Source organism: Bos mutus, chromosome 17 (assembly GCF_027580195.1).
Source record: "Bos mutus isolate GX-2022 chromosome 17, NWIPB_WYAK_1.1, whole genome shotgun sequence".
Taxonomy (NCBI): domain Eukaryota; kingdom Metazoa; phylum Chordata; class Mammalia; order Artiodactyla; family Bovidae; genus Bos; species Bos mutus.
This window is the reverse complement of record NC_091633.1, coordinates 14,086,616-14,112,911: the sequence shown is the minus strand read 5'-3', so window position 1 is coordinate 14,112,911 and position 26,296 is coordinate 14,086,616. Positions and strand designations below refer to the sequence as shown.

At 44.3% G+C, this 26,296-nt stretch overlaps 1 long non-coding RNA gene across 1 annotated transcript in view; it reads left to right on the top strand.

Annotated features, from left to right (window-relative positions):
* Positions 1-26,296, top strand: part of LOC138991479 (uncharacterized) — a 195,084-nt gene that overhangs the window by 121,116 nt on the left and 47,672 nt on the right. Inside the window, exon 3 of the long non-coding RNA XR_011467438.1 lies at positions 20,133-20,221. This is a non-coding gene — a long non-coding RNA (uncharacterized lncRNA). The remainder of the gene's footprint in view (positions 1-20,132; positions 20,222-26,296) is intronic.

Here is a 26,296-nt window from a genome sequence, read left to right as displayed (position 1 = left end):
AGACAGAAAAATGGGGAGCAGATCTGGTCACCATGTCTGGGGAGCCGGAGGTCCAGTGCCACCCACCTGTCAACCCTCTCCCACCTCTCAGCCCCCGGGGGACCCCTAGGATACCAGGTTTGAAAAGCCCCTGATCATTTTGTCAATTGGCCGACTTGTCTGTTTTCTGTAAACTTGAGAGCAGCGGGGATGAAAAAAAAGCAAAACAAAAATGAACAGAACACCAAGAACTTGGAGCCAGGCTCATTGACTCTGGAGCCTGATCTGATTCTGCTACTTACTACATGCTTGACTTGCATTAAGCCCCTTAACCCTTAATCTCATGGGGCCTCAGTTTCCTCCTCTACAAAATGGGGAGAATCTTAAATACCTACTTCATAGCATTATCATGATGATCAAATTAGCTACTCAGGTACCTTGTAAATTACCAGACAAACGTGAGTAGATCTTTCTCCCAAAATGGTCTGTATGCAGTAAGAGCTAAAGAGATGTTGGATGAGTGTAAGGTGACAGATTACATTTCTCAGGACCTTTAGGAGCAGACTGATTGGTGGAGATCTCTGGTACTCCCACTGGCCTGTGGGTGGGAGAGGGGGAGGGGAGGGGGAATGGTCATTCACTGTGCTTCTCAGTCATCTCCATTGCACAACTGCTACTCTGGCACCCCACTCCAGTACTCTTGCTTGGAAAATCCCACGGATGGAGGAGCCTGTTAGGCTGCAATCCATGGGGTCGCTAAGAGTCGGACACGACTGAGCGACTTCACTTTCACTTTTCACTTTCATGCATTGGAGAAGGAAATGGCAGCCTACTCCAGTGTTCTTGCCTGGAGAATCCCAGGGACGGGGGAGCCTGGTGGGCTGCTGTCTATGGGGTTGCACAGAGTCGGACACGACTGAAGTGACTTAGCATAGCATAGTCCTGTCTCCAGTAACTCTCTGGGTTTGGGCAGCAGTTCTTCCCTAAGAGGGGGAAAGAGAAACCACTGTGTTTTTAGATAGCATCATCCCACCCCACTTCGCCAGGGTTCTCTCCAAGCTTCCTCCTCTCCTTGGCATATGTTGGGTGGAGCCAGCTTCCTGTGACTCCATGAAAGGGAAACTGGGCTCCAGTCTACACAATTTTAGCTGCCTGGGGCTCGCCACCTTGCTCATTGGTGGTCTATTCAAATGTGTTTCTTGAGAGATGTGTTAGCTGAGCATTTATTTATTATGTGCTTGTGGCTCAGCTGGTAAAGAATTTGCCTGCAATGCAGGAGACCTAGGTTTGATCCCTGAGTTGGGAAGATCCCCTGGAAAAGGGAAAGGCTACCCACTCCAGTATTCTAGCCTGGGAATTCCATGGATTCTATAGTCCCTGGGATTGCAAAGAGTTGGATACGACTAAGCGACTTTCACTTCACTCTCTGTATGAATATATATGTTTATACACACACACACAAACATATATATTCTTTTGGAGGAGGAAATGGCAACCCAGTATTCTTGCCTGGAAACTCCCACGGACAGAGGAGCTTGGCAGGCTGCAGTCTGTGGGGTCACAAGAGTCAGACACAACTGAGCAACTAAACTACTACTACTAAGAATTTTATATGTGTTCATGAATCCTCACAACAGACCTGCAAGATGAGCACCATCATTAATGAGCACCCATTTTACAGATGAGAAACTGGGGCTTAGCAATGGAAGGGAACCAGGCTGAGTGAGGATTTGGGGCCTAATCCAGTGAGGGCCAGAGCCCTTGCACTAACCACCACCTTGCACTGCTCCTAATGCCTCAGCCTCCCTCAAGACCCATGATCACACTGTCATGGTCTGGGTAATGCTCACACTTCAATGAGGCTCTCTTGTTGGTCCTCATAAAAGGAGAAAAATGGCCTATTTCAGGGCCAGACTCTGACCTTGTGCCTAAGGGTCTTCAGGCCTGGCTCTTTGTGTTTTGCAGCTGGGTTTCCCTGATCCTCTGGGGGCCTTGGAGCTCACTCATCAATTTAGAATTTGACACATAATGATGGATCACCCATGCTATGCCACACACTGTGCAGGGCACTGAGATTATAGATACCGTCCTCGCCTGCAGGGGACAGAAAGTAAACAGATGATGGTCTTTCCTGGGGTGGAGTCCAAATCCAGTAAAGGAGACCCGCAGAACCTCAGAGTTTGGTGATCTGTCCTTGTCTCCTATATCAGTTACCTATTGCTCCCTAGTAATATTCCCACAGCTTAGAGCCTTCAAACAACACATATTTACTATCTCACAGTTTTTGTGGATCCAGAGTCCAGGCAAGGCTTATCTCAGCCCTCTGCTTACCATCCCTCCCTGCAGTCAAGAGGTCAGCTGGGGCTGTGATCTCATCTGAAACTCAACCAGGAAAAGATCCACAGCTGCCTGTTAGGGTCTGGCTTCAGTGGGAATAGCTAAAAGATACATTTATCACTGGGAATACTAACTCCTATTGGCTTTTCTACAGCTTACCAGGCTGAAAGAATGTCTATCTTCTTCATAGCTTCATAGCCTTGACTTAACATTACAAAATATCCAAATGCAAATTAAGAAGCAATGAGATACCATTTAGTACCCATTAGATTATCAAAAATGAACAAAATCTGATGATTTCAAATGTTAGTAAGAATGTGATGAAATTGGAACTCTTACTTGTTTCTGGTGGGTTGGCAATTGCTGGTGGATTAGAAATGTGGAAATATCACATAAAACTAAAGATACATATACACTGTGCCTCTGCAAATACATTTCTACATGTATGTCCTAGAGAAGTTCTCATATAGACATGCACAAAGATGTTTATTATAGTATTATTGATAAGAACAAAATTTGGAAAACAATAACTATCTCTTACTAAGAGAGTAGATTAATATGTGGTGTTTTATTTACAAATTAGAATACTATTCAGCAGTTAAAATGAATAAATTTGGTCTCATATAAAAAGGCAATTATAAGAGAACAAAGCAGGTTGTCAAATTTTATATATAAGAGAATGCACTGGTCATAGCAAACACCCTCTTCCAACAACACAAGAGAAGACTCTACACATGGACATCACCAGATGGTCAATACCGAAATCAGATTGATTATATTCCTTGCAGCCAAAGATGGAGAAGATCTATACAGTCAGCAAAAATAATACTGGGAGTTGACTGTGGCACAGACTATGAACTCCTTATTGCCAAATTCAGACTTAAATTGAAGAAAGTAGGGAAAACCACTAGACCATTCAGGTATGACCTAAATCAAATCCCTTATGATTATACAGTGGAAGTTACAAATAGATTCAAGGGATTAGATCTGGTAGAGTGCCTGAAGAACTATGGATGGAGGTTCATGACATTGTACAGGAGGCAGGAATCAAGACCATCCCCAAGGAAAAGAAATGCAAAAAAGTAAAATTGTTGTCTGAGGAGGCCTTACAAATAACTGTGAAAAGAAGAAAAGTGAAAGGCAAAGGAGAAAAGGAAAGAAATACCCATTTGAATGCAGAGTTCCAAAGAATAGCAAGAAGAGATAAGAAAGCCTTCTTCAGTGATCAATGCAAAGAAATAGAGCAAAACAATAGAATGGGAAAGTCTAGAGATCTCTTCAAGAAAATTAGAGATACCAAGGGAACATTTCATGCAAAGATGGGTACAATAAAGGACAGAAATGGTATGGACCTAACAGAAGCAGAAGATATTAAGAAGAGGTGGCAAGAAATTTGTATGCAGGTCAGGAAGCAACAGTTAGAACTGGACATGGAACAACAGACTGGTTCCAAATAGGAAAAGGAGTACGTCAAGGCTGTATATTGTCACCCTGCTTATTTAACTTATATGCAGAGTACATCATGAGAAATGCTGGGCTGGATGAAGCACAAGCTGGAATCAAGATTTCCAGGAGAAATATCAATAACCTCAGATATGCAGATGACACCACCCTTAAGGCAGAAAGCAAGAAGAACTAAAGAGCCTCTTCATGAAAGTGAAAGAGGAGAGTGAAAAAGTTGGCTTTAAAACTCAACATTAAGAAAACTAAGATCATGGCCTCTGGTCCCATTGCTCCATGACAAATAGATGGGGAAACAGTGGAAATAGTGACAGACTTTATTTTGGGGGGCTCCAGAATCACTGCAGATGGTGACTGTAGCCATGAAATTCAAAGATGCTTGCTCCTGGAAGAAAAGTTGTGACCAACCTAGACAGCATATTAAAAAGCAGAAACATTACTTTGCCAACAAAGGTCCATCTAGTCAAAGCTATGGTTTTTCCAGTGGTCATGTATGGATGTGAGAGTTGAACTATAAAAAACGCTGAGCACCGAATAATTGATGCTTTTGAACTGTGATGTTGGAGAAGACTCTGGAGAGTCCCTTGGACTGCAAGGAGATCCAACCAGTCCATCCTAAAGGAAATCCATCCTGAATATTCATTGGAAGGACTGATGCTGAAGCTGAAACTCCAATACTTTGGCCACCTGATGTGAAGAACTGACTCACTTGAAAAGACCCTGATGCTGGGAAAGATTGAAGGCAGGAGGAGAGGGGAAAGGCAGAGGATGAGATGGTTGGATGGCATCACTAACTCAATGGACATGAGTTGGAGTAAACTCTGGGAGCTGGCAATGGACAGGGAGGCCTGGAGTGCTGCAGTCCATGGGGTCACAAAGAGTCGGACGCGACTGAGCAACTGAACTGACTGACTGAACTAGGAGCACTTTCAGAATGGAAGAGAAAGGACCTCTGAAATCCTGCTTCTCCATAAAAGCAATGAGAACTATAAAAAATTGTCAAAAAGAACTTTTTGAGAACTCTGGAAATTAAAGGTTTACAACAATCTAAAGATTAATTTTAATGACTGAATTTCAGTGACAACAATGAGTTTTGCCTTGTTTTAACTTACCTACCCTAACCCCACTTTTCTCCCCGCTAGCAGCTGCTAGAGGGATCAAATGGGTTTAGAGCTCTCCAAAAGTCCCATTCCCAGAGAACTGTCACCATATAACCTGTCTGGTGGCTTGCTGAAAAGGTCCATTCTTAGGTCTTGTCTTTATCTGACCTGACAGAGAGCTCTCCCAGATCTATCTCCATAGCATTTGTCAAAAAGAGTCAGTGGCAATTTTTTAACATCACAGTCACCCAAGGCAGTTCTACCATTTGGGATTAAAAGAAGCTGATCAAACAACAGAAAAAGTAACAACTGTCCCTAGGGGGCTTTGGAAAGTTCTGATATAAACCTGGGAATTCGGAAGGTCTTGCATACATGCAAGACTGTGTGTATGGTCATAAATACCTTGCTGCTGCTGCTAAGTTGCTTCAGTCGTGTCCGACTCTGTGCGACCCCATAGACGGCAGCCCATCAGGCTCCCCCGTCCCTGGGATTCTCCAGGCAAGAACACTGGAGTGGGTCACTTATAGCTCAACTCTGACTAACCTTGAAGAGCTGTGTACAAGCACAAGTTAAGATTAAAGCAGTTAGAAAAAAGTGCCTGCCAGAGCATGAAAAGTATAACCCAACACACATAAACCTTCAGCAAAGACTGGGAGACTAACTGATTCAAGGTATTTATGAAAATCTCTGTTAAATAAAAAAACTGACCACTAAGATAGCAGAGCAGAGATTTCAGTGATTATGCAAAACAAAGATTAAAGACTTTACAGAATAAGTCCAGGAAAGTCACTAAACAAACAGTAACAACAACAAAAAGCAAAAGCCCTGGGGAGAAAGTTTGATCTCTGGAGTTGCTATATTACTAACAAGTCCAATTTTCTATAAAAAATATTAGACATTCAAAAAATCAGAATATATGGCTCATACACAGAAATCAGTCCCTTTGGAAGCCAAGACATTGGACTTACCAGACAAAGATTTTAAATAAACTGTATTAAATATGTTCAAAGAACTAAAAGAAACCAAGTCTAAAGGATAAAAGAAAAGGATGAGATGAAGTGGGTGTCCGTGGTGGCTAAGTGCTAAAGAATCCGCCTGTAATGCAGGAGACACAGGAGACATGGTTTTGATTCCTGGGTTTGAAGATCCCCTGGAGGAGGGCATGGCAACCTACTCCAGTATTCTTTCCTGGAGAATCCCATGGACAGATGAGCCTTGTGGGCTACAGTCCATGGGGTCATAAAGAGTTGAACGCTCCTGAAGGGACTGAGCACGCACACACACATGAGATGAAGTACTGCCAGATAGAGATATCAATAATGGGATAGAAATTACTTTTCAAAGAACCACATAGATGTTCTGGAATTGAAAAGTGCAATGCCATAATTAGAAAGAAAAATTCAGTGGACGAACTTGAGCAGATTTGAGTTGGCAGAAGAAAGAATTCGCAAACTTGAGGACAGGTGAATTGAGAGTATCCAGTTTGAGCAACAGAAAGAAAAATGAATGAAGATAAATGAACAGAGCTTTAGAGACCTGTGGTATACCATTGAATGTATAATGGGAGTCCTCAAAAGAAAGGAGAGAAAGGGGAAGAAGGAATATTCAAATAATATCACAAATTTGTTTTAAGAAAAAACTAACCTGCACATCCAAGTAGCTTAACAAACTCCAAGTAGAGTAAACTCAAAGAACCCATATCTGGACACGGATATGTCACAGATAGTCCAACTGTCAAAAGGGAAGACCAGGAGAAAATCTTGAAAGCAGAGAAAAGTGACTCATTACCTCATACCTCATTAAGATTAACAATGTATTTCTCATCTGAAATCATTAAGTTTAGGAAGCAGCAGGATGACATATTCAAGGTTCCAAAAGGAAGACTGTGAACAAAGGATTCCATACCCAGTATATCTATCCTTCAAAAATGAGGATGAAGACATTGACAGATAAGAAGCGTATTTATTGCTGGGAGACTTGTTCTACAAGAAATACTAAAGAGAATCATTCAGGTTAAAATTAAAGCTGCTGCTGCTAAGTCGTTTCAGTCATGTCCGACTCTGTGCGACCCCATAGACGGCAGCCCACCAGGCTCCCCCGTCCCTGGGATTCTCCAGGCAAGAACACTGGAGTGGGTTGCCGTTTCCTTCTCCAATGCATGACAGTGAAAAGTGAAAGTGAAGTCGCTCAGTCGTGTCCGACTCTTAGCGACCCCATGGACTGCAGCCCACCAGGCTCCTCCGTCCATGGGATTTTCCAGGCAAGAGTACTGGAGTGGGTTACTGTTAAAGCACCCTAGGCATTAACTTGAATCCCAGAAAGCAATTAAGAGCACAAGTAAAGATAATTATATTGGTAAATATGAAATAATGCATAAAAGTACTTTTCTTTTCCTTTGTTATTTAAAAGAACAGCATAAAGTAATAACTATTAACTTGTGTTGGTGGGCTTATAATGAGAAAGATGTAGTTTTTCTGTGTACTGTGTTGTGAGACAGCAATAACACAAAGGCAGGGTAAGGAAAAAAAGCTATTTTGAAATAAAGTTTTTGTGCACTGTTGAAATTACGTTGGTATTAGTCTGAACTCGCACAAAGTCGAACACGACTGAAGCTACTTAGCAGCAGCAGCAGCAGCAACAGCAGATTGTTTTAAATGAAGGTGTTAATTGCAGGACAATCACTAAGAAAGTTAACTCAAAAAAATGTAGCAAAAGAAAGAACAAGGGAATTAAAATGGTACCCTGGAAAATGTATATTTAACACAAAAGGAGGCAGTGATAGAGGAATAGAGGTTAAAGAAAAAGACATAGACTCATAGAAAAACAAATAGAAAAATTACAGACACCTCATCCATAATTACATTAAACTCTACCTTATAGTGAAAGTGTTAGTCGCTCAGTCGTGTATGACTCTTTGTGACCCCATAGCGTGTAGCCCACCGGGCTCCTCTGTCCATGGGATTATCCAGGCAAGAATTCTAGAGTGGGTAGCCATTTTCTTTTCCAGGGGAATCTTCCTGACCCAATGATCAAACTCAGTTCTCCTTCATCGCAGGCAGATTCTTTACTGTCTGAGCCACCAGGAAACTAAACACAGCACTCAAAAGCAAAAATGAGCAGGATGAATTTTTAAAATCCAACTATATGCTACTTATGTAAACAGTTTAGATGCAAAGATGCAAGTATTTTGAGAATAAAAGGATGGAAGAAAGTATATCATGCCAAAAGGGAACTAGAATGGCTATACAAATATCAGACAGAATGGACATTAAGAAAAAACTGTACTTGAGACAAAGAAGGACATTTCATAATGATAATCAATCAGTCAAGGCGATAACAGAGTCCTGAAATGCAGGAAGCAAAAACTGACAGAACTGCAAGGAGAACTAGACTATGCAGTGATAAATGTTGGAGATATCAATACAGTACTTACCAAAAGGCAGGAGATTAACAAAGAAATAGAAGACTTGAACAGTACTATAAACCAACCAGGCCTCTTAGGTGTCTATGAAACACTTTACCCCAAAACATCAGTGACCATTCTTCTCAAGTGCGCGTAAAACATTCTCTAGGAGAGACCATATGCTAGACCTTTGAAAAACCATCATTAAAATTTAAAGAATTTGATATGTAATTAAACAAACTTCCAATGAAGAAAAGCCCAGGCACAAATGGCTTCACTGGAGAATTCTACCCTACATGTAAAGAATAATTTTTAAAAATGTTAAAAGGGGATAATTAAGACTGTTCCCTTCACACACTCTCCAGAAAAGTCAGAGAAGAGAGAATACATCCCAAATCATTCCCGTGGCCAGTATTACTAAGATACTGAAACCAAAGACACCAAAATTACAGACCATACTGTAGTACAGCCTAGTAAATATAGTATGCTCTAGTAAAAATATCTCTAGTAAATATAGATGCAGAATTTCTCAACAAAGCAAGCTAAATCCAGCAACATATAAGATGGATCATACACCGTGACCAAGTAGGATTTATCCCAGAAATGCAAGATTGGTTTAACATACTAAAAAACTAGTCAATGTAATGTGCCATGTTAATAGAATAAAGGGGGGAAATCACACAATCATTTCAATAGGTGCAGAAAGAGTACTTGACAAAATCCAAAATCCTTTCATGACTGAAAAAAAAAAAAGCACTCAAAACCTAGGAATAGAAGGGAACTTTCTCAATCTGATAAAGGGCATCTATGAAAAACCCTACAGCTAACCTCATACTTAATGATGAAAGACTGACTAATTTCTCTCTAAGATCAGAAGCAAGACAAGGATATCCACTGTCACCACTTCTATTCAACATTGTGCTGGAGGTTTTAGCTAGGGCAGTTAAGCAAGAGGAAGAAATAAAAGGCAACCAGATTAGAAAAGAAGATGTAAAACTATCTCTATTTGCAGATGGAATGATCTTGTATGTAGAAATTCATAAGGAATCCACAAATGCAAAAAACAAAGATAAAAATTATTAGAACTTTAAAGTGAGTTAGCAAGGTTGTAGAATACAGAATCAATATATAATAATTATGTTTATATACATTAACAATAAACAGACTGAAAACAAAATTAAGGAAACAACTCCATGTATAATGGTATAAAAAAATGAAATACTCAGAGATACATTTAACCAAAGTATAAGATTTGAATATTAAAAACTATAAAATACCATTGAAAAATTAAAGACCTAAATAAATTGAAAGAATCCCCATGATTATAAGTTGAAAGATATAATGTGATGATGGCAGTACTGCTCAGATTAATCTCAATATTAATTCAATATTCAATGCAATCTCTATCAAAGTTCAAGCCATCTTCTCCATAGAAATTGACAAGCTGATGCTACTATTTAGATGGAAATGCAAGAGATCTAGAAGAGCCAAAACTCTTGAAAAAGAACAAATTTCAAGGACTGACATGTCCCTATTTCAAAACTTACTGCAAAACTATTCTAATCAAGACAGTGTGGTACTAGTGTATGAACAGACGTATAGGTCAATGAAATAGAATTGAGTCCAGAAATCAACCTTTACATTTATATTTGATTGATTTTCAACGAGGATGCCAAGACATGCTTCAGTGGCCAAAAAACTATTTTTTCCACAAAATGTACTGGGGCACATACAAGAAAGACATCTACATGTATAAGCCTGAAGCTGGGACCCTACTTTATACCATCTACAGGATTTAACCCAAAATGGATCAAAAGCCTCAATGTAAGAGCTAAAACTATAAAATTCTTAGAAGAAAATATAGGCATAAATCTTTGTAACCCTGGATTAGGTGGTGGTTTTAGAAATGACATGAAAAGTAAAAAATAAAGTGACAAATGGAAAAAATAGATAAGTTGGACATAATATTTAACATTTTTGTGCGTTCTTCCCCAGAAAGGGAAAAAAATATTTTCAAATCATGTAACTGATAAAAGACTTGTATCCAGAATGCATTTTTAAAAACTCTTACCACTCAATAAAAAGAAAAATAATGCAGTTTTTTAAATAGGAGAAAAGAGTTGAATAAATATTTCTCAACTGAAAATGCAGAAATGGCCAATAAATATGTGAAAAGGTGCTCAGTGTCATTACCATCAGAAAAATGAATATCTAGACCTCAGTGAGATAACCACTTCACACCCACTAGGATGACTATAATAAAAAAGATAGCCAGTAACAAATATTGGCAAAGATGCACAGAAATTGGAAACCCTCATCATTGCTTGGGACAGAGCAAAATGAAACAGCCACTTTGGAAGACTGTTAAGCAGTTCCTCAAAAAGTTAAACATAGAGTTTCCGTGTGACCTAGTAATTCCACTCTTAAATACACTCCCAAGAGAACTGAAACATACATCCACACAAAATCATGTACATGAATGTTCACAGCAACATCATAAAGTAGCCGAAAAGTGGCAACAACCTAAATGTCTATCAAATGACGTAGGGATAAGCAAAATATGGTCCTTCCATACAATAAGATATTATTCAGTCATAAAAAGGAAGAATTGATGCATGGTACAACACAGATAAACTTTGAAAACTGGTATTAGTTGCTCAGGTATGTCCAACTCTTTTCAACCCCATGGACTGTAGCCCGCCAGACTCCTCTGCCCATGGGATTCTCCAGGCAAGATTACTAGAGTAGGTTGCCATGTCCTTCTCCAGGCAATCTTCCTGACCCAGGGACTGAACTCCTGTCTCCTGCATCTTCTGCATTGCAGGCAGATTCTTTACTGTCTGAGCTGCTAGGGAAGCTTTAATAACTTTGTGCTAAATTAAAGATACCCAACAACCACATGTATTTCATTTAAATGGAGTGTCCCAAATAGACCAATTAGTAGAGACAGGAAGTAGACTAGTAGTGCTTGCCAGAGGTTGGAGGGTAAAGAAAGGCAGGGGTGTGATTATGATCTTCGTGGGGTAACGAAAATGGTCTAGAATTAGATAACTAAAAAGCCTCTTGATGAAAGTGAAAGAGGAGAGTGAAAAAGTTGGCTTAAAGCTCAACATTCAGAAAACGAAGATCATGGCATCTGGTCCCATCACTTCATGGGAAATAGATGGGGAAACAGTGGAAACAGTGTCAGACTTTATTTTTTTGGGCTCCAAAATCACTGCAGATGGTGACTACAGCCATGAAATTAAAAGATGCTTACTCCTTGGAAGGAAAGTTATGACCAACCTAGATAGCATATTAAAAAGTAGAGACACTACTTTCCCACCAAAGGTCCATCTAGTCAAGGCTATGGTTTTTCCTGTGGTCATGTATGGATGTGAAAGTTGGACTGTGAAGAAAGCTGAACGCTGAAGAATTGATGCTTTTGAACTGTGGTGTTGGAGAAGACTCTTGAGAGTCCCTTGGACTGCAAGGAGATCCAACCAGTGCATTCTGAAGGAGATCAGCCCTGGGATTTCTTTGGAAGGAATGATGCTGAAGCTGAAGCTCCAGTACTTTGGCCACCTCATGTGAAGAGTTGACTCATTGGAAAAGACTGATGCTGGGACGGATTGGGGGCAGGAGGAAAAGGGGACAACAGAGGATGAGATGGCTGGATGGCATCACCGACTCGATGGACGTGAGTTTGAGTGAACTCTGGGAGTTGGTGATGGACAGGGAGGCCTGGCGTGCTGTGATTCATGGGGTCTCAGAGTCCGACATGACTGAGCGACTGAACTGAACTGAACTGAACTGATGATTGCACAATTCTGTGAATATACTAAAAGCCACTGAATGCTCAGACAGTAAAGAATCTGCCTGCAATGCTGGAGACCGGGGTTCAATCCCTGGGTCAGAAAGATCCCCTGGAGAAAGAAATGGCTACTCACTCCAGTATTCTTACCTGGAAAATTCCCTGGACAGAGCAGCCTGTTGGGCTACAGTTCATGGGTTCGCAGAGTTAGGCATTATTGAGCTACTAACACTTTCACACTTTCACTGAATTGTAAACTTTAAAAGGATGAAATTTATGATATGTGAATTGTATTTTTATAAAGCCTCAGGTTTTTATAGAGATACAGTGTGATAGCACTTATGTAATACTTTAAAAACACACAGGAATTAATACTATCAATTCTTTAAAGTTGCATACACATGCAAGGAAAGTATAGCAATATGCACAAAAGTGTAAGACCAAATTCAGGATTGTGGTTCTCTCTAAGGAGAGAAGGAAAAGAAGGGATGTATTTGTTGTGTTTTATATTTTTTTCTTTTCCAAGACAGAAATCAGAGCAATTATGGGGAAATGTTAACATCTGTTAAATTGAGTTCTGGGTACATGGATGTCTGTTATTTTATGTTCTGTGCTTTTTAATGTTTGGAATCATTAATGATTGTAAGTTTTAGGGAGCAAATGAACCCATCTATTTCCTTAGCCTGTAGCAGGTTGAATGGTGGCCTTCAAAAGATACTTCCACTCGTGGATGTGACCTTATTTGAAAAATGGGTCTTTGCAGATGTAATAAAGTTAAGGATCTCAAGATGAAATTATCCACGATTGCGGGGGGGAGGGTGTCCCTAAATGTGATGACAAGTGTCCTTAGAAGAGAAGAAAAGAGAAGGTGGGGAGACACAGAGGAGAAGGTCACGTGAAAAGAAAGGCTGAGACTAGAGTGATGAAGCCACAAGCCAAGGAATGTCTGGAGCTGCCAGCAGCTGGGAGAGGCCAGGAAGAGGCCTCCCACCAAGCCTTCAGAGGGAGTGTGAGCCTGACACTACCTTGATTTCAGACTTCTGGCCTCTAGAACTGAAAGACAGAAAAAATTCTCTTGTTCTAAGCTAGCAATTTGTGGTCATTTGGTACAGCAGCCACAGAAAACTCAAACACTGCCTATTTCTTCCTGTTCAACTGGCCCCTTCCTTCTCCCAAACGCTGCCCCGATCACCCCAGTGGTCCACAGGCTTTCCTCTGTCTGCATTGTTCTTGATCAAACACATCATCTTCCCTGTTATAGGTAGAAAGAAGGGGTACCCCTGTGGCTGTACCCAATAGGGCCACATCACACTGGATCTAGAGGGCCACTTTCACTGGTTTTGCTGATGGATTTGAAGGTCTCGTTGCTCTTCCCGCCAAATTCTCTTCACCCTTCCATGGTCACTTCCTACTTCTTCCCACTGCTGCCAATGCACTCAGGCCCCAGGAATTGGCTGCTTCCTGGTCTTGGGTCCCCAGGGTCTCTGACGCATCTGGATATGGGAGCAGACCCCTGCTTCCCACCACCAGCAGCCTGAATAGCACTTTACAAATAAAACAACAGGCAAGATGAAAGGCCGTAAGACCCAATGACCGTTCTAGCAATGTTCACATATATCATCTCACTTAAATTTATAAACTAGGTAACTGCTATTCTTGAGGTGCTCAGAGAAGTTATTTAATGAATACATTGCCCAAGATCATGTGGCCCAGCTGAGTTGGCCTTTTAGCTGGGACTAATGCATGGCTAATTGCAGACATGCTTAGTGAGCATCCCGGGACAGCTGCTTTCTGGCTGTGTGAAATTGAACCCGTGACTGAACCTCTGTGCCCCTCTGTTTCTGCATGTGTAGAAGAGGTAATAATGGCCATTTCTGACTCAGAAGTTTGTTGTGAGGATGAAACCAGGTTTCTGTAGAAAGCCATCACTTGGCTCCTAAAAACTTGATAAATGTCAGGCAATATTCCCCATGTCAATGGCGGCTCTAGCAGGCTTTGTTCAGTATACATCCCACTCAGTTCAACACCCCATAGGGAAATGGTTTTGTTTGATTGGTTAATTAAAAAAAAAAAAACAATGGCTCCTTTTAATTTTATTCGAAGTCAACATCTCTCCAAGTGGACCTAAATGTGCATGTCACAGCTTCTGTTCACAGCCTGAAATCAGGGTTGGGGCTTGTGGCTGTACATGCCATGTGCTCTGGGACTAAAGGGGAAGTTCTTGAAGGGGCTGGTTGTGGGTGGTGAAGGGCTCCACTGTGCAGCACACCTTTCTGCAGTGAGCTTGCTTCCTTGCAAAATTGAAGATCTCCCAGGCTCTAAGGGCTCCATCAGAGGGAAAATGCCTTCTTCTCTGGCTTATTTGCTCAGGGTTTAAAAGGTATTTCTGGGCTTTGGCTAAGAGGAAATTTAGCTTTTGAGCAAATCCTCATGCACTGGTTTTCTGTAAACATCTGAATGTAGTGTGTGCAGCTTGGAGCCCACTCTGCTTGGCTTTTTCCAGATTTGACAGCCAGGTTGGATGGAATGAAGTCAGCTTGATATTTGTAGAATGACATCAGACTTGACAAGCAAGTTCTATAAGTTACTGCTTGGGTTGTCTCCCCAGCACTCTACTAGGGACATGCAGGGAATTGGAAAAGGGTATTTAGTTAGCATGAGTATTGGGAAAGGATGGAGGATTAGGTAGCATGATTAAGACTTTGTTCCTGCATCTCCATCCAGGAAGCTTCCCAGTGGTCCAAGTACCTCTGAGATGGGAGGTCCATTTGGTCACTTCCAGATGTATTTCCTGAAGATCTAAGGTATGTCAGGCCCTGCACTTGACACAGGGGACTCTACCTTTATGAAGCTAGAGTTCTGGTGGAGGTGAGCCTTTTCCCAAGGAAACCCTAGATCAGAATGTCATTATATCAAAAATCCTTCCAGTAACATCTGTATGAGTAAGGATAGGCTAGCTGCTATAACAAATAGCCAGTAAAGGTTGAGGTCCACATTACAGTCCAGTATGGCTCAGGTTGGAAGAGCTTGGCTTCAGACAGTCACCCAGGGACCTGGACATTTTCCAGTTGAGTGGTTCCACCCTCCCCTAGGATCTCAGAATGTTCCACAGGATCCTCTGCATCTGAGCAGCAGATAGAGGATCATGGGCTTTTCTTTAGGGCCAGGCTTGGGAGTGACCCTCATCACTTACCACACATTCCATTGGTCAGAATTCAGTGGCATGAACCCAATTCACTGCTGGGGTCCATCTGTGTGTCTCAAAGATCAAAGACATGGGGTTTTGGTGAGCACACAGCACTGCCTTGTCACAGGACCTATGTGCCTGGGACCATGTAAAGACGTCAGAAGGAGTGTTGATGGTGCTGATGGTGAGTGTGGTCAATAAGAACGGGACACATGTGCTAAGCACCAAGCTCTCGGCTCACAGTGAGGGCAAAGCATCTTCTGAGCCCAGACTGCCTGCTTTCCGCTCACTGCCTGCTCTCCACTCACTGCCTGCTCTCTGCCCAGCTCTTCTGAGTAATAGCCATGCCTCCTCAGGCAACTTGCCCTGCTTCTCCAAAACAAGGTTTGCTCAGCTGGAAAACGGAGATGCTAATCACAGTCCCCATGTCACAGTTCCTGTGAAAAACCAAGAGGACTGGGAGCGGAGAAGCATGTTGTAAGTCCAGTACCTGCCACGTGGCCAACACCTTATAAATGTGGGTCATGATAAGATGGAGCTGGACGTGACTTCCCTCTACCACTTATGAGACATGTAATGACTGTGACCAGGTCACCTTGACCCCTTTGAGCTTCAGTCTCTGAATCTCCAAAATGAAGATAATCATCATCTCTGCCCCAGATAGCAGCAACAGGATTAAAGGCATTAAATAAAGCCTGCTTGATTTATTGCCATATTTATTTTAAAAAAAGCAAACTTAGCATGCAGCTTGAAACATAAGTGCTCAAGTGAGGATTAGCTATTATTATTATTATTATTTAATCATTTTACATACATGACCTCACATAAGCCTCATATCTACTCCCTGAGATAGAAAACAATCCGTGAGTCTGCCCATGTGTATCTGTGAGAGTGATGGTCATGTGCTCTGGGAATGAATGAATGAATGAAAGAAAGCAGAGAGGAATGAATGAATCATCACAATAACCTGTGTCTTCTGCAGCAATAGGTGCACAGTCCATTTCTCAGAGCAGTGATGAAGTCTGCCAAAATAAATTAACTTTCCCACATCAGTGACTCATTTGGCAGAAATAACAGCCTTGCAAACTGAGTAGAGAATGATGAGGGAGGTGGCCCCGGGGCCAGGGTTGGGATGGGAAGAGGAGCTTTGTAATGACTGGAGATAAAAGAAGCAGCTCTCAGTCTCTCACTCTCCCTCTCTCTATGTTTTTTTTTTTTTTTTTTTAACCAAAAAAACATAGTATATAAATGTACGCATTTTTGAAGGCGGGGAGGTACATAGAGACGCCAAACTATCGGGTGACTTTGGATCTCAGGAGCAAAGAAGGAGGCTAGATACAGCATCATCAGCCCCTGGCTGGGTAGACGGGGGTCGCCATGGCCACATCATGTGTGGCAGGTCAGGCCTCCAGCCAGCACACCTTCCCTATCCCCCTGGCTCTGGGTGAGTCCCGGGTCCCCTTAGACACTCGCCCTCACCCTGCCATTCTCACACCCTGCTCACACCTCCTTCATTGGCCAAGGAAGCTTCAGGGCGGAGCGAGGAAAGATCAAAGACCAAGACCACAGGTCCTAGAAAGGAAGGGACTTAATTACCTGCTTCTTGTCCACACAGGGGGTTTTATGAGGAGGCCTCTAGGAGGGGTTCTGCCTGTATCCTAGAAACCAGGCCAGAGGCTGTGAGCCTGGGATAAAAGAGATTGACAATAGACACAAAAAGGAACTTTTTGATCTCTGCAGTGATGATATTCCACCCGAAACGTGGCTCCATTGGGCCACTCAAACCTTCTCCAGCTCCCCATTCCTGCAGGATACAGGATTTGTGGTTAGGACCATGGGCTTTGTGGTCAGAGAGACCTGGGTTGGAATGAGTGCTTGGGAAATTCACGTAACTTTCCCAGCCATCACTCTGTGAAAATGGTATCTTTGTTTGTTAAGGCTGCCGTAGCAAAGTGCTACCAACTGTGTGGCTTAAACAACAGGAATTTATTGTCTCGTGGTTCTGGAAGCTCGAAGCTGAAAATCAAAGTGACGGCGGGGCTGCTTGCTTCTGCGAGCTGTGTAGGAAAGGATCCGTCCGAAGTCTCTCTCCTTAGATGGCCATCTTCTCCCTGCACCTCTTCCTGTTGCCTTCCTTCTCTCTGTGTCCAAATTTCCCCTTTTGCAAAAGACACCAGTCATATTGGATAAGGGTCCACCCTAATTACATCATCTTAACTATCCCTGCAATGACCCAAGCAAGGTCACATTCTGAGGTATTTGATGGGGTAGGGTGGGGGGGAGTAGGACTTCAGCATACAAATTTGGAGAGGACATAATTCAACCCATAAAAAATGAGTACCAGGTAGAACGTGTCTCATAGGGTGGTTGCAAAGATCAAATGAGATAATGCATATGAAATGCTTAGTCCAGGACTTGGTGGATTATAGGTAGCCAGAAAAACATGCCTAGGATAATCATCATTACTGTCATGGACACTCTTCTTGGTCACTCACCAATGACCCCTTCTTTTTTCTTTCGTGATAAATTCCCCTGATGTTGTTCAGAACAGCAGTCTGTCTAGGTCCAGTAATGTGCATGTGTGCGTGCTCAGTTGTATTTGACTCTGCGTGTCCAGTAATGGGTCATACCTAAATTGAGGGAAAAGAAAAAACAAAACACAGTATTATTTCTCTTTGCCAATGATTGGTTTAGAGATGGGAAGGTGACCTAGTTCTACTCAAACAGATGTAATAGGAAGTCTTGTGGGAGGGTGGTCTTGGAAAGATTTTCTTTCCCAAAGGAAAAAGAATTACCTAAGAATAATTTCTCTCTTTCATTCTCCTTTTTTTCTCATCCTGTATCTGACACTGTCAGATGAGACTGTGATGTCTGGTGCTGTGGCAAGTTGTCTTGCAACCATGAAGACAGACAGTATTGATATTCTGAAACTGGGAGAGTAAAAAAGTGGAAATAACCTAGGATCTCTGATGACACTGTTGAGCCCTGACAGTAGTGGGAGGTACCATGTGCCTCTTGGTGAGAGGGACCATGTACCTCTTGATCCCTTGTTAAATAAATAGCAAACTATTGTACAAATTATATAAACTTACCCTTCTCCTGGTAAAAGCATCCCAATATTTCTTGGGAAGATTTCTCCCTCCACTCTCTACCCACCATAGTTCAAGAGGAGCTGATTTCACCTCTGGCTTGTACAAGTGTGTGGTAGACAGACTTCCAAGATCCCTTCTTACCCCCTCACCCCACCCCGTGATCCTTGTCTCTTGTTGTTCACACCTTTGTATAATTCCCTCTTCCTGACGGTTGAACCTAAAGACTGACTTCTAATCAGCAGAATACAGCAAAAGTGATGTGTGATTAAGTTACAAATGGTTGTGATTTCCATGTCCAAGATGGACAAAGTAGCAAAGGCCTCTGCAAAACAACTGAGGACATTTGTAGTGAACACAAAGTTCAGGATAAGCATTATCTACCTGGCTTGTTTCTAGAAGGTTGTACTGTTTACCCTGAATTAAAAATGTCTGGTTCACCAAATCCTACCCAGCGTTGACCTCTACTGGAGTTATTTCCTTCCTTGCTAACTTTGCTAGTTTGAAAGTATATATGAATGATTTCTAAGTGTTGTTTGAGGTTTCCTCTCTCAGCTAATGGTCGTTGAGTTGCCCTCCAGATTTGTTTAGCATCTGCATTTCCTCTCTCACTGCTCTCTAGCCATTTAGTACGGGCTTGCCTTCGATGATATAATTCTCAGGAGTAAGGATCCAATCTCTCTAGGGCACGTGGGCCAAGGTCTCTGCCCTCCCAGAGACAGAACAAATGATATTTACCAACCGATGAGTGTCAGGTTTTTCTACTATTTGCTGAGCTCATGATTCTTTCACAAGAGGGACCTTGAGTCTACATTAAAATACACATGTAACTGAAAGATGCAATATACCATGCCAGGTCCACAGAGTTCTGCAATTGCAATCCGCAATTAATAACATTAATTTAACACCACACCTCTCCATTTTGAAAAGAGTGGCTAGGTTGGAGGTGGGAAACCTTGTTTTGTTCTTGGGATAAGTGAGAGATTAATTGTTAAGTCTTCTTTAAATAACCCTCACAGGGACTCTAGAGATGAAATGACTTTTAACTGACCAACCTAGTACTAGCTCTTGAAGGCTTACTGGTGCTGCTGCTAAGTCGCTTCAGTCGTGTCCGACTCCGTGCGACCCCATAGACGGCAGCCCATCAGGCTCCCCCGTCCCTGGGATTCTCCAGGCAAGAACACTGGAGTGGGTTGCCATTTTCCTCTCCAATGCATGAAAGTGAAAAGTGAAAGTGAAGTCGCTCAGTCGTGTACGACTCTTAGCGACCCCACAGATGGCAGCCTACCAGGCTCCTCTGTCCATGGGATTTTCCAGGCAAGAGTACTGGAGTGGGGTGCCATTGCCTTCTCCGTCTTGAAGGCTTAGGTGAGTGGAATGTGGTTTCAGTCTGTTAAAAACCTGACCTTGCTTCTTTATTATTATTTATTTATTTATTTATTTTTGGCCGTGCATGGTCTTCAAAACTGCACACAGCTTTCCTCTAGTGGTGAGCAGGGGCCACTGTCTCGTGGTGGTGAGTGTTCTCCTCACCGCAGTGGCTTCTGTCGTTGCGGAGCACAGGCTCGAGGTGTGCGGGCTTCAGTCCTTGTTTCTCACGGGCTCTAGGGCCTGTGCTCGGTAGTTGTGGCGCACGGACTTAGTTGCTCAGTGGCACGTGGAATCTTCCTAGATAAGGGATCGAACCCGTGTCTCCTGCATTGGCAGGTGGATTCTTTACCATTGAGTCACCAGGGAAGCCCCTGACCTTGTCTTTTTGTCTTTTTCTCTCCCTTCTTCTCAGGCCAAGGATTTACCTACCACTCTTCTCTGAATCAGAGGTCTTCTGCATGGCTGGCACTCACCAAAGACAAGGCAGCAGCTGGAGATCAGGTAAGTTGGAAAAAAGTGAGCTTCTGGATTTTTTTTTTTTCCTGTCTTCAGGAGACATGAAGGTGTATCCTGGCAGTGGAAATGGCATGAACTTGGATCTTACCCTAGCCCCATCACTTCCTAGCAGTTGGCCTTGGGCACATCATTTAGCATTTCTGAGCCTTAACTGCTTCATCTGTTCAAGGGAAATGATTAATACCTACCACTAAGGTTGTGACCACTGGTGCACAGGTAAATATCTGATAACTGGCTTCCAGAAGGAAAACTCTGATTTGCAGCATTTGCCAATTGCTGTGGTGCAAAGGCTCTCACTGTGGCCAGTTTCAAGCTACCAATATGAGTTCACTGAATGCAGAGTTGGGAAAAGATGTGCAGACAGAGGTACAGTAGCAAATACCATATAGTATCTTCACCACATAGAAGTAATAGATGTAAATAATCTCTATAGCATAGATAGTAGAATAATGCAGTCAATTGATTAAGTGAGGAGTTCTGAATACTTATTTCCTTTGTTATTAATAGAATTTATTTATTTAATTGTAAGTTTATATAATTTCTTTTGAAAAAATAATAGCTGTGTCTCTCTGCTCTTTCAGAGTTTATACCCCAGGGCAGCGGTCCCCAACTTTTTTGGCACCAGGGACTGATTTCGTGGAAGACAGTTTTTCCACAAACCATCATGAACGTCATCATGTTGGGAGCCCTAGCAGAGGGACAGATTAAGGAGCTGGGTTAAAGCCAGGTGCAAGCAAGCAAGCGAGGGCTGTAGTTTGAGCTGGAAGATTGGGAGGGGTTTGCTTCAGGCTGATGAGCAGCCCCACCCTTAAAAAAAAAAAAACCCAGATAGGAACTCTGGGTCTGCTCCTTGCTTGGGATGTAAGTCTCTCCTCTCTCTCTTTGGGAACAAGGGCCAAGAGGACAAATCGATGAGCTTGAAAAGTGAGAGCAGGTCAATGATGTGAGGCCCTGTCTGCTTTCCTCGCGGGGCAGGCGGCAGTTGTGGGGCCTCGCAGCCCACTACCATCCGCCTGGAGAATTGTGAACTCACGGGTGGTGGGAGTAAGAACCTCCCCCGCGATGCAGGGCATCAGCCAGAGCTGCACTTCAGAAAAGATCGGTCGCCTGGATAAGGAACAGATGCGGTTGCTCAACCCAACCTGTCCTTATCGCCAGGGACCCAGCCCAACGTCCTCTGTGTCTCCGACAGAAGCACCAGGACACCAGGAGGTGACCAGCTCATGTCAGAGCTGAAACTGTGGGAGTTGAGACTGTTGTCTTCAGTGCCCCCACCAGGAGGTGGTGCCCACAGGAGCCCACAGGGGCATCACGGCTCCAGTCCAGACAGGAGGGAGAGGCGGGGAAGTGCGACTCCTGTAAGGGCTGTGAAGGTTCCTAAAGGGCTGCGCGCGCGAGCTGCCTTGCTATTCCAGTCTGAGCCCGGGGTTTTCTTAAACAAGAAATGACCAATTATCGTTCATTCTGAAGGTACACCCAACCGGCTCATCAGCTTGGCTGGCCACCTTTGATCTGCCTCCAGATGCAGCCAGTACTCCCATTGCTACCTCCCAACTTCTTCTTTCCAAGCTGCAAATACAGTAACAAGAGTCTTAACTGAGTGTCAGGCACTTCTTGGGCAGACTCTCATTTAATCCCCACCACAGCCCCTGAGGTAGGTTTTAATGTATCATACCCATTTTATAGATGAGAAAACTGAGTTCAAATAAGAGAATAGACCCATCCACTGTCACCCAGCTGGTAAGCAGCTAAAGCCAGGATTGAAACCCAGATCTCTGTGGCTCCAAAGCCCACTTGCTGCCAGTAGCCAAGAATGCCCCCTGTTTCTCTGAAAAGTTACCTACCCCTGGGGGCAGGGCAGGACAGGGGTGAGGCAAGCACCGGGCAAAATGTAAGAAGGCACTCAGGCTCATGATCATGCCACTGTTGGGCTGGGCCCTGGCATGACTCCGTGAGCAAGTGCCTCCTTGAATTCTGAGCCCTGGGCACCTGCCTCAGCCCCGCCTCTAGGTAAACAGCCAGGTTTAGTAGCTTATTGCACACACCAAGTTCAGGGCAGGTCCTACACAGGAAGAATGTTCTGGTCAAACCAGCTGTGACCAGAGTTTCTTTCTCCCATAATTACACCGGTGCAATTTTCAGACCCCACCCCACCTCACCAGGGACTCTCAGCCTAGGAAAGAACCCCTGAGACAGCAGGTTCTATCTCTCGGACCTCCCTCAGCACAGCTACCTGTGAGCTGGCAGCAGAGGAAGCCAGCGCTTGCCTTCTCTTCCATCTTTCACCACTTCCCTCCCCTGCAGATATGTCCCTTTTGGGGGGTGAGTTTGGGGGGACACTAATCACCCCCACTGCACAGAAACGGGCCCGACCCTCAGCCCTCGAGGAGCCTTCTCCTCAACTCTCTCCTACTCCCCGACTTGGAGGCTGTGATGGTCAATTTCATGTGTCAACTTGACGAGGCCACATGGTGCCCAGATACCTGGTTAAGCACTTTCTGGGTGTGTCTCTGAGATGTTTAAGGATGAGATTAGCATCGGGATGTGTAGACTGAGTAAAGCAGATGGCCCTTCCATATCCAATCCCTTGAAGGACCGAATAGAACAAAAAGACAGAGGAAGAGAGAATTCACTCTCTGCCTGCTAGTTTTTGAGTTGGACGCAGTTTTCTCCTGTGATTGGACTGGAACTTACACCACCAGCTCTCCCAGGTTTCCAGCTGACAGATGGCAGGCTGTGGGACTTCTCATCCTCTGTAATTGTGCAAGCCGAATTCTTGGAATACATCTCTTTCTCTCCCTCTCAATAGATGGATAGATATAGATAGATGTAGGTTATGTGACATCTATCTCAGATCTATATTTATGAATGTCCGTTGGTATATGTGGGGCTTGGTTCCAACAGATACAAATTTCAAATATGTGTGTTTCCTGGTGGCCTACTGGTTAGGATTCTGGGCTTTAGCTACCACAGCCCAGTTTTTATTCCAGGCAAAAAAAAAAAAAAACAAAACACAAAACACCCAACAAAGATGCTAAAGTTCCTTAGCATGGCATAGCACAGTGAATACAAGCAGCCCTCTGTGTTCAGGGGTGTGAAGTCCGCAGGTAGGGAAGGCTGGCTGCACACCCAAATCTACATGTGGATTGATCTATATCACGTATAGGCTTCCCTGGTGGCTCAGTGCTAAAGAACCCACCTTCTAATGCAGGAGACACAGGTTCGATCCCTGGGTTGGGAAGATCCCCTGAAGAAGGAAATGGCAACCCACTCTAGTATTCTTGCCTGGAAAATCCTATGGACAGAGGAGCCTGCCAGGCTACAGTCCATGGAGTCACAAAGAGTCAGATATGACTTTGTGACTAAACAACAATAACATATTATGTCTATCCTACATGTAGGATATCTATTTCATATCTATATCTCTCTATACAGAACTACCTATATAGATACAATGACAGAGACACGTGTCTCCAGATAGAGAGTTTGTTTCTCTGGAGAACCCTAAGACAGACGCTTTTCTTTCCCCCAAGGGAAGAGAAAGGTCGCTTCCAAGGGTATTTGGAGGGGCAGACATTCCCTGTGCTGGTAGCCAGTTCCCTCTTCACCCTGGGGCTCTCCTGATTTCTGAGTAAGTGTGGGGGAGGGTGAGTCTAGGCCGGATCCTCCCCTCATCTGAACCACACTTTCCATGGAAATAAACTTTCCCAAGGAGGCTCGCTGCCTCCTGCTCTTCTCCACCCAGAGGTTGAGTTCACAACCACGTCACTCGTAACCACACCACCCATAACAGAGAGACTCCCTTGAGGGGTCCCTAGCCTCTGGGAACCTGGCACGGCTAGTGCAGGGTCACATCCAGTTGTCACAGGCCTGTGAGGAGAGCATGGCAATGGCAATTTGCAGGGGAAGAGCTGAGGGCCAGAGGGGTCCCGTAAGGAGCCCAGGGGCACACAGCTTTACTTGCCAGCAGGTGGGGGTGAGTGTATTTGAAGGTGATGTATTTGAGGTTACGATGATTGCCCTGCACCCCAGCCCTCAGCCCAGGCCATCTGAGATGAGACAGGCTTTGTGATGGGCTGGGCATGATGCTTTGTATTCACTTGCTTCATCCTCATAGCTGCCTTGTGAGGTGGCTGTCACCCCAGTCAGCGAACAAGGCTCAGAGAAGATCGAAGAAGGGCTGTCCCGAAACCCCCGGGCCCCTGCAGAGCCTGGGTCCAACCTAAGTGGGCCCATCACCAAAAAGCTCTCCTCCTCCCTCTCCCCTGACCCTCCATCCCAGCTCACTCTTCTCTGTCTTCCCCATCCTTTCCTGGGTGGGGCAGGTGGGGAGACAGTGTTCCCTGGAGGAGGGAGGGGCAAGGCAGGTGGGTCCTCTCCTTCACCTGGTCTGCCTTCTGCAGAGAGTGAGAAAGTGCCTGGGTGAGAGTGTGTGAATGTGTGTGACTGGGGGTCTGGGTGTGTGTGAGCATGAGTGTGTGTATGTGAGAATGTCTGCATGTGCATGTGAGTGTGTGTGTGTCTGAGGGTATGTGTGTGGCTTGGGGGTCTGGGTGTGTGTGAGCATGTGTGTATGTGAGAATGTCTGTATGTATATGTGTCAGTTTGTGTGTGTGTGTGTGGCTTGTTGGGGGGCAGAGAAGGGACAGAGGTGGGAACAGACATTCCTCGAGGTTGGGCCAGGGCTGGGGAGGCATCACCTCCCTCCCTCCCCTGTCTCTGCCTCTCCTCTCCTTTTCCTCCCCCAGCCCCATTCCACACCCCGCCCCCCGCCCCAGGATTCTATCAGCCCGGGACAAATGAAAAGAGCGAAGCTAGGGCGGGCCCATGGCAGGGGGTCAGGGGGGCTAAGCAGGTCAGGGCCCTCGTCTCTGCTTCCCCGGGTTCCTGAACACCAAGGATTATAGCTTCAACTTCTGCTGTTTAATCAGCTGGTAGCAATTTAACCATTACACCCCAGTGAGAGAATCCAAGACATTTCCTACAGGAGGGGGAGAGGGGAAGACTAAGATGGGAGGAATGCAGGAAGGGGGGGTGGTGGAGACACAAAACAGTTTTATTAAAAAGAAAAAGGGAGGAAGAAAAGGACTGTGATCTGTAATTGTATCTCAGTTGAAACAGAGCTCCCAGGGCTGGGTGGGGAAGCAGACCCCTGGAGACGCAGGCAGAGGGAGACTGCAGGGTTGAAATGGGGAAGGTGGGTGCTGGTTGGGGCGCAGGGGAGGGGGACATAGAGGATCTTGGCTGTGGGACATGGGAAGGAGTTTTGTCTCCTCCTTTGAGGGGCGGTCTCCAGACCCAAGGAAGGCCCTGCCGCTTGCAAGCTGTGCTGGGTCTGGCCCCTCTGAAACTGGAAACAGCAGAGCAGCGAAGCAGAGACTGATTCACTTAGCATCGCGGGTTTATCTGTAAAGTGCTTGGGAAATGAGTCGGCAGGTGAGGTGAGATTCTTTATCAAGTGTATTTTCATCCTGTAAAAAAAAAAAAGATCTTCTCCAGCCCACTCCCATTTTTCTGGGCCCCAGTGTGCCTTAAAGTGCTCACACCTGAGTCCAGGTGACTCTGATCAGCCGCTGCACTTGGCCTCCAACCCAAGCAGGAGGGAGCCTCCGCTATGTGGTCTGATGCTGAGCACCTGAGGACGTCTTTGGAAGAGGACTTGGAAGAAAGCCAGGATAGCATTTGGGGCATAGAAAGAGCACCACCTTGAAGGCTGGGGTTTCAGGTTTGAGCCCCAGGGCTGCCCTTGGCTGGCTGAGTAAACTGGGGCAAGTTGCTAAGCCTCTCTGAACCTCAGGTCTTCACGTTGATTTACAGAGGCCAGCATACTTTTTCTGCAAAGGATCAGATAGTAAACATCTTTGCAGGCCGTTCGGTCTCTGCGGCAACTATTCAACCTTGTCGCTGTAGTGTGAAAGCAGCCGAGGACACACATAAATGAGCAAGGGTAGCTGTGTCTAGTACAACTTTATTTACAAAAACAGGCAGCTAGCCTAGGGGCTGTAGTTTGCTTACCTATCATCTAGAAAATAGAAGTGATGATGCTTCTGGGACCCCATT